This window comes from Mauremys reevesii, unplaced genomic scaffold (genome assembly GCF_016161935.1).
Source record: "Mauremys reevesii isolate NIE-2019 unplaced genomic scaffold, ASM1616193v1 Contig16, whole genome shotgun sequence".
Classification (NCBI taxonomy): domain Eukaryota; kingdom Metazoa; phylum Chordata; order Testudines; family Geoemydidae; genus Mauremys; species Mauremys reevesii.
In genome coordinates, this window is record NW_024100782.1 from 430,126 (window position 1) to 439,717 (window position 9,592).

Consider the following 9,592-nt stretch of genomic DNA (forward strand, 5'->3'; position numbering starts at 1 on the left):
TGAAAACCTGTGTGGTTATTGTGACGAAGTGGGGGGTTTCCTTTCTTTTCTTGTTTTTTTTTCAATGGTTTTCATGCAGAGGTGGTGGGATGCAGTTTCCCTGAGTGTTACTGGCTTAATGAGGTGATGGGAGAAGGGGTTGGTTGTTACAGAGGACTGGACCCCCACCCAATGGCCTGGAGAATGGATACCCCAGAGACTGGTGACTGGGAGGCCCAGTTTGGGAGTCACAACTGGTTCTGGCCAGTGGGAGGACAATGGGCTGTGAAGACAGGACCCTGGTGACCTGACCAGCCGGTTCCAGCCAGAGGGGTACAAAGGAGGGCTGAGAGGAGAGGAGGCCCAGGCGACCCTGTTTACCTGGAGAGAAGACAGAGGACAGAGGCGGGGCTTGGGGGCAAGTGATATCAGATGCCCAGCTGGAAAGTGGTGGGTCTTGGAACTGAGGAGAGAGAGCAGGCAGAGCTAAAATGGATGCAGGGGAGCCTTACATGTGCTGGGCAGAGGGAGGCCAGGCCTGAGGCCCTGAGAGTTTCCTGTGCTGTGTTCAGACGCTCAATAAACCCTCCTGTTTTACGCTGGCTGAGAGTCTCTCCGGGTTGCATTATTCCCTCTGGGAGTGGAGGCCCCAAGGGTCCAGAGTGAGTGGACTCCCTGAGGGGGCCCACGGCGAGATACAGGTGTGCTAAGTCTCAGAGAGGTGCCGTCCTAGGAGGCAGAGGGGCTTAACCCCCGAGAGAGAGAGTGAACCTCCCAGAAGGGCTGTCACACTGAAGGGGGATCCCCCCAGGGACCATACAGGTCAAGACTGAGCATGACCTGTGAGTCCATGACACTTATATCCTCCAAGCATTGTTGGTATAAAAATAATTGTAGGTATCTGTTAAAATTAAGGCACCGGCATGTTCGGAATGGCCTAACATCAGAATAAATTATAATAATGGTATGAACAACCATTTCTGCATCAATACCGAGGTCTAGCACCTACAAGTGTCCATTTGGATCATGTGTCTATCTGCAAAAGCCATTTCTCTGTCACACAAAGGGAGGGGGTGGATTCGCCAGCCCTTGAAGTCTTTAACTCAAGGCTGGATGTCTTTCAACCACAAGTCCTTGCACTGGATGAAGACCGCACTGCGGGAGGTTCTAAGGCCTGTCTTATACAGGGGATCGAACGAGATCAGTGGTGCTCAATCTTTCCCGGCTACTGGACCCCTTTCAGGAGCAGAGGCGGCAGTTTATATGGGCTTGAGGTGCTCGAGCACCAGGAATATTCAAGGCTGGGGGCTGTGCTCCACCAATATTTGGAGCTGGGTTTCTCCCCTGGCCCTGCCTGGAGCGTCCCCCACCACCTCGGAGCTTCCCTGCCTGAAAAAAAAAAAAAAAACAGCCAGTGTCTCTCCCTTGCTTGTGCTGCGGGCTGCCTGCAGCTGCTTCTGCCTAAGGCTATATAGATCAGTGGCCAGCAGCCTGTTGGAGCACCGAGGGAGGGGGAGAGGGAGAGAGGAGTGGGGAAGAGGCATGCATGTGCTTGGGAGCTCTCTCTCTCCCACCCCCCCCAACCACCTGGAAGAGACGCCAAGGGGGGCTCTGGCCAGGAGATGGCCAGAATTGTGGGGGTAATGCCGGGGGGCAGCACCCAGTTAAAGGGGCACTGGGGTCCTGGGAGGGACCTCACTCACCTGAGCAGCTGGGGTAGACCTCACTCACCTGAGCAGCTGCTGGGGCTTCGGTGAGGTTTGACTCTGTGATCCACCCCCTCCCCCCACAGCCCCACTCCTGCCAAATGCTGGGCAAGGGGCAACCCCATCCCCAGTGAGACAAGGGTGAGGGGCAGCAGGCTGCAGCAGGGGAGGAAGGAAGCCACATGTGCTGGCAGTTCCCCCTGCCCCTCAGCACCCACCCACCTACCACAGGGGAGATTGGGGAGGGGAGCTTCCTAGACCTGAGCAGCTGGGGCTTGGGTGAATTTTGTGACACCGTACACCCCCGCCCCCCAAGCCACCAACCTGCAGTCCCCACTCCTGCCCCACGCTGGGCAAGGGGCAGTCCCATCCCCCATCCCCAGTGAGGCTATGGTGAGGGTCAGCAACAGGGGAGGCCACACTTGATGGCAAACCCTCCCCCCGCCCCCCGGTACCCACCATAGGGGAGGCGAGTGGGCTTTCTGGAGCTGAGAGAGGCCCTAGGAGCATGTGCAGTGACCGTGGTGCAGAGTGAGTGTGCTGCTGGGGGGGGAGGGGGAAGGGGGGAGAGGAGGGGTCCCTCCCCTGGAGCTTGCTGCTGCCAGTAAGGGGGAGGAGTCCTCTCTGGCCCTAGCCCTGGGGCAACCTGTCTGCACCCCAAGTTCCTTATCTCCAGCCTGCCCCACCCCAGAGCCTGTGCCCCCAGCACCCCAACACTGAGCACCCTCCTGCACTGTCAACCCCTCATCCCCAGCCCCACCCCAGAGCCCTCACTTGAGGGGAAAAACACTCAACTTAAAGTTCGTGGTGAGTTTGGAGTATCATTGTGTTTAGCACAATACTTGATTATTTTACACCCTTTAAAGTAAAGTATATAACTAGTCGTATACAGGTGTTACAAAGTGGGAATGTTCTTAACGTTTTCTCTGAATACTGTGTGGGTGACTCAGTTTCCCTATGCATTTCTCAAGGATCTAGATGGTGGGATAAGGGGGTGTGATTGCTGAAGAGCCCTAGGGTGCCAGTGTGATGCTGTCTGCACAGAGAATGGCCAAAACCCTGTCTCCGGGCAACTGATGGCCTGGGCCGCACTCCTGCAAGGTGCCAACTGAAGGTGTTGGAGAACAAAGAGATCAGGTGGCCTCCTAATGCCTGGAAAAGAGACAAAGGCCAGAGGAGGGAGTGCCCAGGCCATCAGTTGCCTGGAGACAGGGTGTCAGCCATTCTCTGTGCAGACAGCATCACACTGGCCCTCTAGGGCTTTACAACAATCACACCCCCTTATCCCACCATCTAGAGCCTTAAGAAATGCATTGGGAAACTGAGGCACACAGACAGAATTCAGAGAAAACACCTGTATACGACCAGTTACATACTTTGAAGGGTGTAAAATAATCAAATATTGTGCTAAATACAATGATACTCCAAACACCTTCAGTTGGCACCTTGCAGGAGAGTGGCCCAGGCCATCAGTTGCCTGGAGACAGGGTGTCGGCCATTCTCTGTGCAGACAGCATCACACTGGCCCTCTAGGGCTTTACAACAATCACACCCCCTTATCCCACCATCTAGAGCCTTAAGAAATGCATTGGGGAAACTGAGGCACACAGACAGAATTCAGAGAAAACACCTGTATACGACCAGTTACATACTTTGAAGGGTGTAAAATAATCAAATATTGTGCTAAATACAATGATACTCCAAAGTGACCACCAAATTTAAGTTGCATGTTTTTCCCCTCAGGTGAGGGTTCTGGGGTGGGGCTGGGGATGAGGGGTTCACAGTGCAGGAGCGTGCTCGATGCTGGGGGTGCAGGCTTTGGGGTGGGGCAGGGCTGAGGATGAGGAACTTGGGGTGCAGACAGGCTGCCCCAGGGCTAGGGCCAGAGAGGACTCCCCATCACCACCACTGGCAGCAGCAAGCTCCAGGGGAGGGACCCCTCCTCTTCCCCCCCTGCCCCCCCAGCACACTCACTCTGCACCACAGTCACTGCACATGCTTCTAGGGCCCCTCTCAGGTCCAGAAAGCTCACTCCCCTCCCCTATGATGGGTACTGGGGGGGGGGTTGCCATCACAGGTGGCCTTCCATGCTGCTGCCCCTCACCATAACTTCACTGTGGATGGGTGATGGGGCTGCCCCTTGCCCAGCATGGGGCAGAAGTGGGGTAGGCAGGGTGGTGGCTGGCTATGGGGTGGGGGAGCAGGGTGTCATAAAATTCACCCAAGCCCCAGCTGCTCAGGTCTAGGAAGCCTCCCTCTCCCATCCCTCCTGTGGTGGGTGGGTTGGTGGGTGCTGGGGGAGGGGGCATTGCCTTCACATGTGGCTTCCTGCCTCCCCTGTGCAGCCTGCTGTGCCTCACTGGGGGGCTGGGACTGGGGCTGGGGCAGGGGGGGAATCATAGGGTCAAACACTCAAACATAATAAAAAATCATAGGGTCAAACACTCACAGAAGCCCCAACAGGCAACAGCTGCTAAGGTGAATGTCTGTCTGTCTCCTGGCCCGTTTGTGTCTCCTCCAGGTAAGGGGAGGGGAGGGGAGGCCCCCTCCACTCCCCTCTCCCTCCTGAGTGCTTCAGCAGTCGTTAGCACATTCCTCTTACCCCGTCTCCACCACTCCGGATTGGATTCGGGGATCTGAACCCGACTCCCTTTCAATCGGTCGTTAGCACATTCCTCTTATGCTAATGCTGCAGCCCTTAGGCTACCAGCAGCAGCAGCAAAGGAGAGTGAGAGAGACGTGCTGTGGGCTCTCTTTACATTCAGGCAGGAAAACTCTGGGGAGGGGGAAAAATCTAATATTTCCAAATATTGGTGGAGCAGAGCCCCTGATTATGAATATTCCTGGGGCTTTAGCTCCAAGAGCCCATATAAGTTGGTGCCCATGCCTGTGAGGATTTCCGGGAAGCGCATAGTGTGGAAGGGGATGCTGGGATGCTTTGGAACAACTCCATACAAAGCCAGTCAGGACTCTGGGGGAGCCTCCTCTCTCTGAGCAGACTGTCTCCAGGGCAAGAAGCTTACACCTTCCTGGGTCTGACCTCAGAGCATTCAGCATGCCCTTCCACACCATGTGCTTTCCGCAGCGAGTGTGCCCAGGCAGGTCCTGGGGCAACCAGAGGTCCCTGCACCCCAACTCTGCAGTCAGACGTGACTCTCAGCCAGCCGGTAAAACAGAAGGTTTATTAGATGACAGGATCACAGTCTAAAACAGAGCTTGTAGGTACAGAAAACAGGACCCCTCAGTCAGGTCCATCTTGGGGGGTGGGGAGCCTAGACCCAAGTTCTGGGCCTCTCCCCATTTCCCCAGCCAGCTCCAAACTGACACTCCCTCCTCTAGCCTTTGTGTCTCTTCTGGACAAGGAGGCCACCTGATCTCTTTGTCCCCAACACCGTCAGTTGGCATCTTGCAGGGGAAACTGAGGCACCCACACAGTATTCAGAGAAAACATTAAGAACATTCCCACTTTGTCACAACAGGTGCAACAAAATATAATACTGTATATTGAAGCAGGCAAGTGCTGCTTCTGACTTTCCACTTTTAATTGACCCTTGTAATCTTGTGGTGCCGACGCGTTGTAGCTTCATTTTATATCGGCTTACAGGGCGGGAGCGGGGGGGGCACCACCATTTTGGGCACCACCAAAAATTATACAAACCTGCCACCTATGTTCAGGAGGCTGATTTGTCTAGGGTGACCAGACAGCAAATGCGAAAAATCGGGACATGGGGTCGGGGGCAATAGGAGCCTATCTAGAAAAAGACCAAAAATCAGGACTGTCCCTATAAAATGGGGACATCTGGTCACCCTAGATTTGTCTTGTGTACCCCCAAGTTTCTCCTCTCTTAAAAACTACTTGCTTCCAAAATCAGACATAAAAATACAAACATGTCACAGCCCACTAGTACTGACAGAGTGTCTGTATGAAATGTTAAAAGCGACAAAGAGTCCTGTGGCACCTTATAGACTAACAGACGTATTGGAGCATGAGCTTTCGTGGGTGAATACCCACTTTGTCAGACAAAAAGTTACTTTGTCCTGACTTCGCTAGGGCTTTTTATGTGACCTGTTGTAAAACTAGGCAAATATCTAGATGGGTTGATGTACCCTCTGGAAGATCCAGGACTAGAGAAGCACAATGGTCCCTTCTGGCCTGGGAATCTATGAATCTAAGAGAGGAATCCTGTTTGTCTGACGTGTTGAAGTTCCTTGTGAAAATCCTCTGCTTGGTGTCTTCTGCAAAAGTATATATGAGCAGCCAGACTGGGTCAGACCAATGATCCTTCCAGCCCGTATCCTGCCTTCTGACAGTGGCTGAACAGAATAGGGTGATTATTGAGTGATCCATCCCCTGTTGTCCACGCCTTGCTTCTGGCAGTCGGAGGCAACGGACACTCAGAGCATGGGGGTTGCATCCCTGACCAGTATACATGATGTAGTCGTACCATGGATTTATATAGTGGCATTATGATATTTTCTGTCTTATCATCTATCCCTTTCCTAATGGTTTCTAACAGTTTGTTAGGTTTTTTGACTGCTGCGGGACATTGAGAGGATGTTTTCAGAATACTAGCCACTGCCACAGTGACTGCAGACAGTTGAGGCTTGTTTGTAACAGCTAATATCTTCCATGGCTCTGGACAGAAAGCCTGCAATGAACCACAGAAACCTTGTCTCTGGGTCTCTCACCCTTTCATGCGCCCCCTTGTGGGCAGGTCTGGTGATGCAGGTGAGCCCTGCCTCGATTTCCCCCTCACCTGGCATATATACAGATCCAAGAAGGCTTTCATAGAATCGGAAGGGACCTCAGAAGGTCATCTAGGCCAACTCCCCCCTGCTCAAAGCAGGACCAATCCCCAGACAGATTTTTACCCCAGTTCCCTAAAGGGCCCCCACAAGGATGGAACTTACAACCCTGGGTTTAGCAGGCCAATGCTCAAACCACTGAGCTATCCCTCCCTTTTATTAAAGAGCACCCCGCTGTGGAGGAGCTCATTTATTAACAGAAAAGGCCAACATAAAATATCAGCGAAAGCTGCCTCTTAGCATCCTAGCTGGGGGAGCAAGCCAGTCCCACTCCATCCGCTGCCCCGACTCTGCACTCACGGCTCGCCTGCGTCCAGACTCTTCCCTGGGGTTCTCTTGACTCTTGGGGTCAGGTCTCTGGCTGCTACCGGGGTAGAATCCTGCCCTGGAGTCTGTGGAAATCAGTCCCGTTCCTGTCAGGCTGGGCTTCCTGCCACTTTCCGAGAAAGCCCCTGCTGGACCTGGCCCGGCTGCACGTCTGCCCTCTGAGCACCTTGCTCTAGACAGCGGCTCTCAACCGTTCCAGGCTACTGTACCCCTGTCAGGAGTCTGATTTGCCTTGCGTACCTCCAAGTTTCACCTCACTTGGAGACACGGGGCCTTGCAGTGTGGGGAAATTGGGGGGAAGGTCTGTGACGGGCAGTAACTGCCCCCCATAGGGATCCCCTGTGCCCCCAGCCCGAGGGCTCTGCCAGGCCTCAGGGGATTGGAGGGATCCCTTCTCTGCAGGCTGGGGGGACGGGGAGTCTCCTTCCTGGGGGCATCTCTCTAACCCTGGAAATTCCCTCCCTTCTCCAGAGACAAGGACCTGGAGGCCAGAGCTGCTGGAGCCAGGTGAACTGGAGACCCGTGGGGAGGGAGTGGGCTTTGATTCTGAAAGAGACTGCAGATAGATAGATAGATAGATAGATAGATAGATAGATTAGATTATAAGGGGATGGATAGATAGATAGAGGGGTGACCCAGCCAAGCACAGAGCCCTGACTTACTTGGCGCAGGGCGGGTACTGATCTAGTGGTTTGAATGGGGAAGGGGCTGGAAGCCAGGACTCCTGGGTTCTCTTCGCTGGCTCTGGGAGGGGAATGGGATCTAGTGGTTAGAGCGGGGGCTGGGACTCAGATGCTCTTGTTTCAGCTCTGAGGCCCTTGGGGGATGGGGCATGAACAAGTGCTGGCAGAAGACCTGGAGGTAAATGCCCCAAAGCAATGCTGCTCCCCTCCCCCGCCCTGGTGATGGATGTCGAGGGAGGCACCATTTTTGCTCCCTCCCCAGGCATAGATTACTCGTAGCTCGGTCAATCTATGACTCCTCCCCGTCCGTTTCTGCTCTTGCCCCCCCACCACATGAGTGTCCGTGGCCTCACCCCATGGCTCACCCCAGGCAAGCCAGGGTGGGTGAAGGGGGCTTGTGGCCCCCACAAGCACAGAGTCAGCACTGCTGAGCGTGTGTCATGGCCCCGCACTGCTCCGAGCAGGGGGGGTGGATTGCCTATACTGCTGGGGAGGATGGAGCTGAGAGCACTTCTGCTGCCCCCCGCCCCCAACTTCGCACTCAGTGTGACCAGCTCTGCCTCTGCCTGCCCAGGTCCCAGCTCAGCTGCCCCTCCTCTCCAAACCCACCCAGCCTCAAACCCACATGCTCCCCAGCTCCACTCGATGGCACATGCCCTCCAAATCCCCTCCCTCCCCGCCACCTCAGCCCCTCTGGCTCACCTGTCCGTTCTCTCCTGCCCCCCTCCCCGTCCCCCACCTGGGCCTGATATAGTTGGGGTGATCACCTGGCCATGAGAGGCCAGGCTGAGAAAGCCCTGTCTTGTCACTGGGGGCCAGCAGGGTTCTGGGACTCAGCCCTACGAGATAGGTGCTGGCCTAGGCCGGCTGGAGATGAGGGGCCTGATTCCAAGCTATGCTTGGCTCAGGGATGGGGGAGCTTTAATCTGCCATTGCACCCCCCTCCATCCTGAGCGAAGCACCTGCCTGGCTGTGCTGCCCTACACCCGGCTGCCTGGGGCCATAAGGAACTCCCCCACCCCCCACCCTGGCACATCCCCTATGCTGGGTCCAGGCAACGGCTCTGATTACAGGAGTCAATCCGGCTCCACCAGCTCCCTGCCCCCAGGCTGGGCTGCTGGGCTGGGTCCTACAGGTAACCGAGCACCGGGGTTCATCTCGGGGCATCTCAAAAGACACCCCCCACCCCCAGCTCCTGGCTTCGAACTGGGGCAGGAGCTCCCCTGGGCAAAGGCCTTTGGGGAAATATCTGGCACCCCGGAGCCTCAGCCTGGAGCTTGCAATGGCAGCTGGTGGCAGAGAGGCCAGGGCCAGGCTGGGCAGGGGGCTGGGGGTGCTGCAGAACCTGTCCCGGGGCAGTGAGGTGGGAGAGGGGCCCTAGCCAGGCGCCAGGAGTTGGTGCCAAACAGGGAGCAGCTGAGTGAAGCCCACAAAAGCTACCAGGGAAGGGTGAGGAGCTGAATTGATGGGCTGGGGGGTGGGTTATGATTCTGTCCCCAGCTGCCGGGGTGGGGGAGGGGGTCAGGGTGATTTCCCTGCCTCTGCCAGAGCCCCCCACCCCAGATCCTGCTAAACCATCCCTCCCGGACAGCTGATCCCCAAGGCCTCTTGACACACATAATCTCAAGGTTTCCCAAAGCCACAGGAGGGGGCGGGTGAGCAGGTTGGACAGGGCTCCCCATTGCTCTCCAGAGGCTCAGCTTTCTTTGAGTCAGAGGGCGGGTGTCAGTCTTTACCTCTTGTTAAGGCTGGGAAGGAAACCTACGAAAAGTGAGCCGATGCAGCAGCACTGCCTGGGTCTGCAGAGAGCCTGAGCCCATCGCTGTGTGTGTGTGTGTGTGTGCGCGGGGGAATCTTCCCGAGTTTGACCAACACAGTGATGCTGCCTGGGTCTGCCGAGAGCCTGAGTCTGTTGCTGAGAGAGCAGGAGTTGCTCTGGGTGTGGGCAATCCAGCGACGCTGCCTGAGTCTGCCAAGAGCCAGCGCCTGTTGCTGGGAGCGGGGGGAGCTGCCCTGCATGTAAGCGATGCAGCGTTAAGTCTGCAGAGAGTCTCAGCCCCATCGCTGGGAGAGGGGGGAGCTGCACCAAGT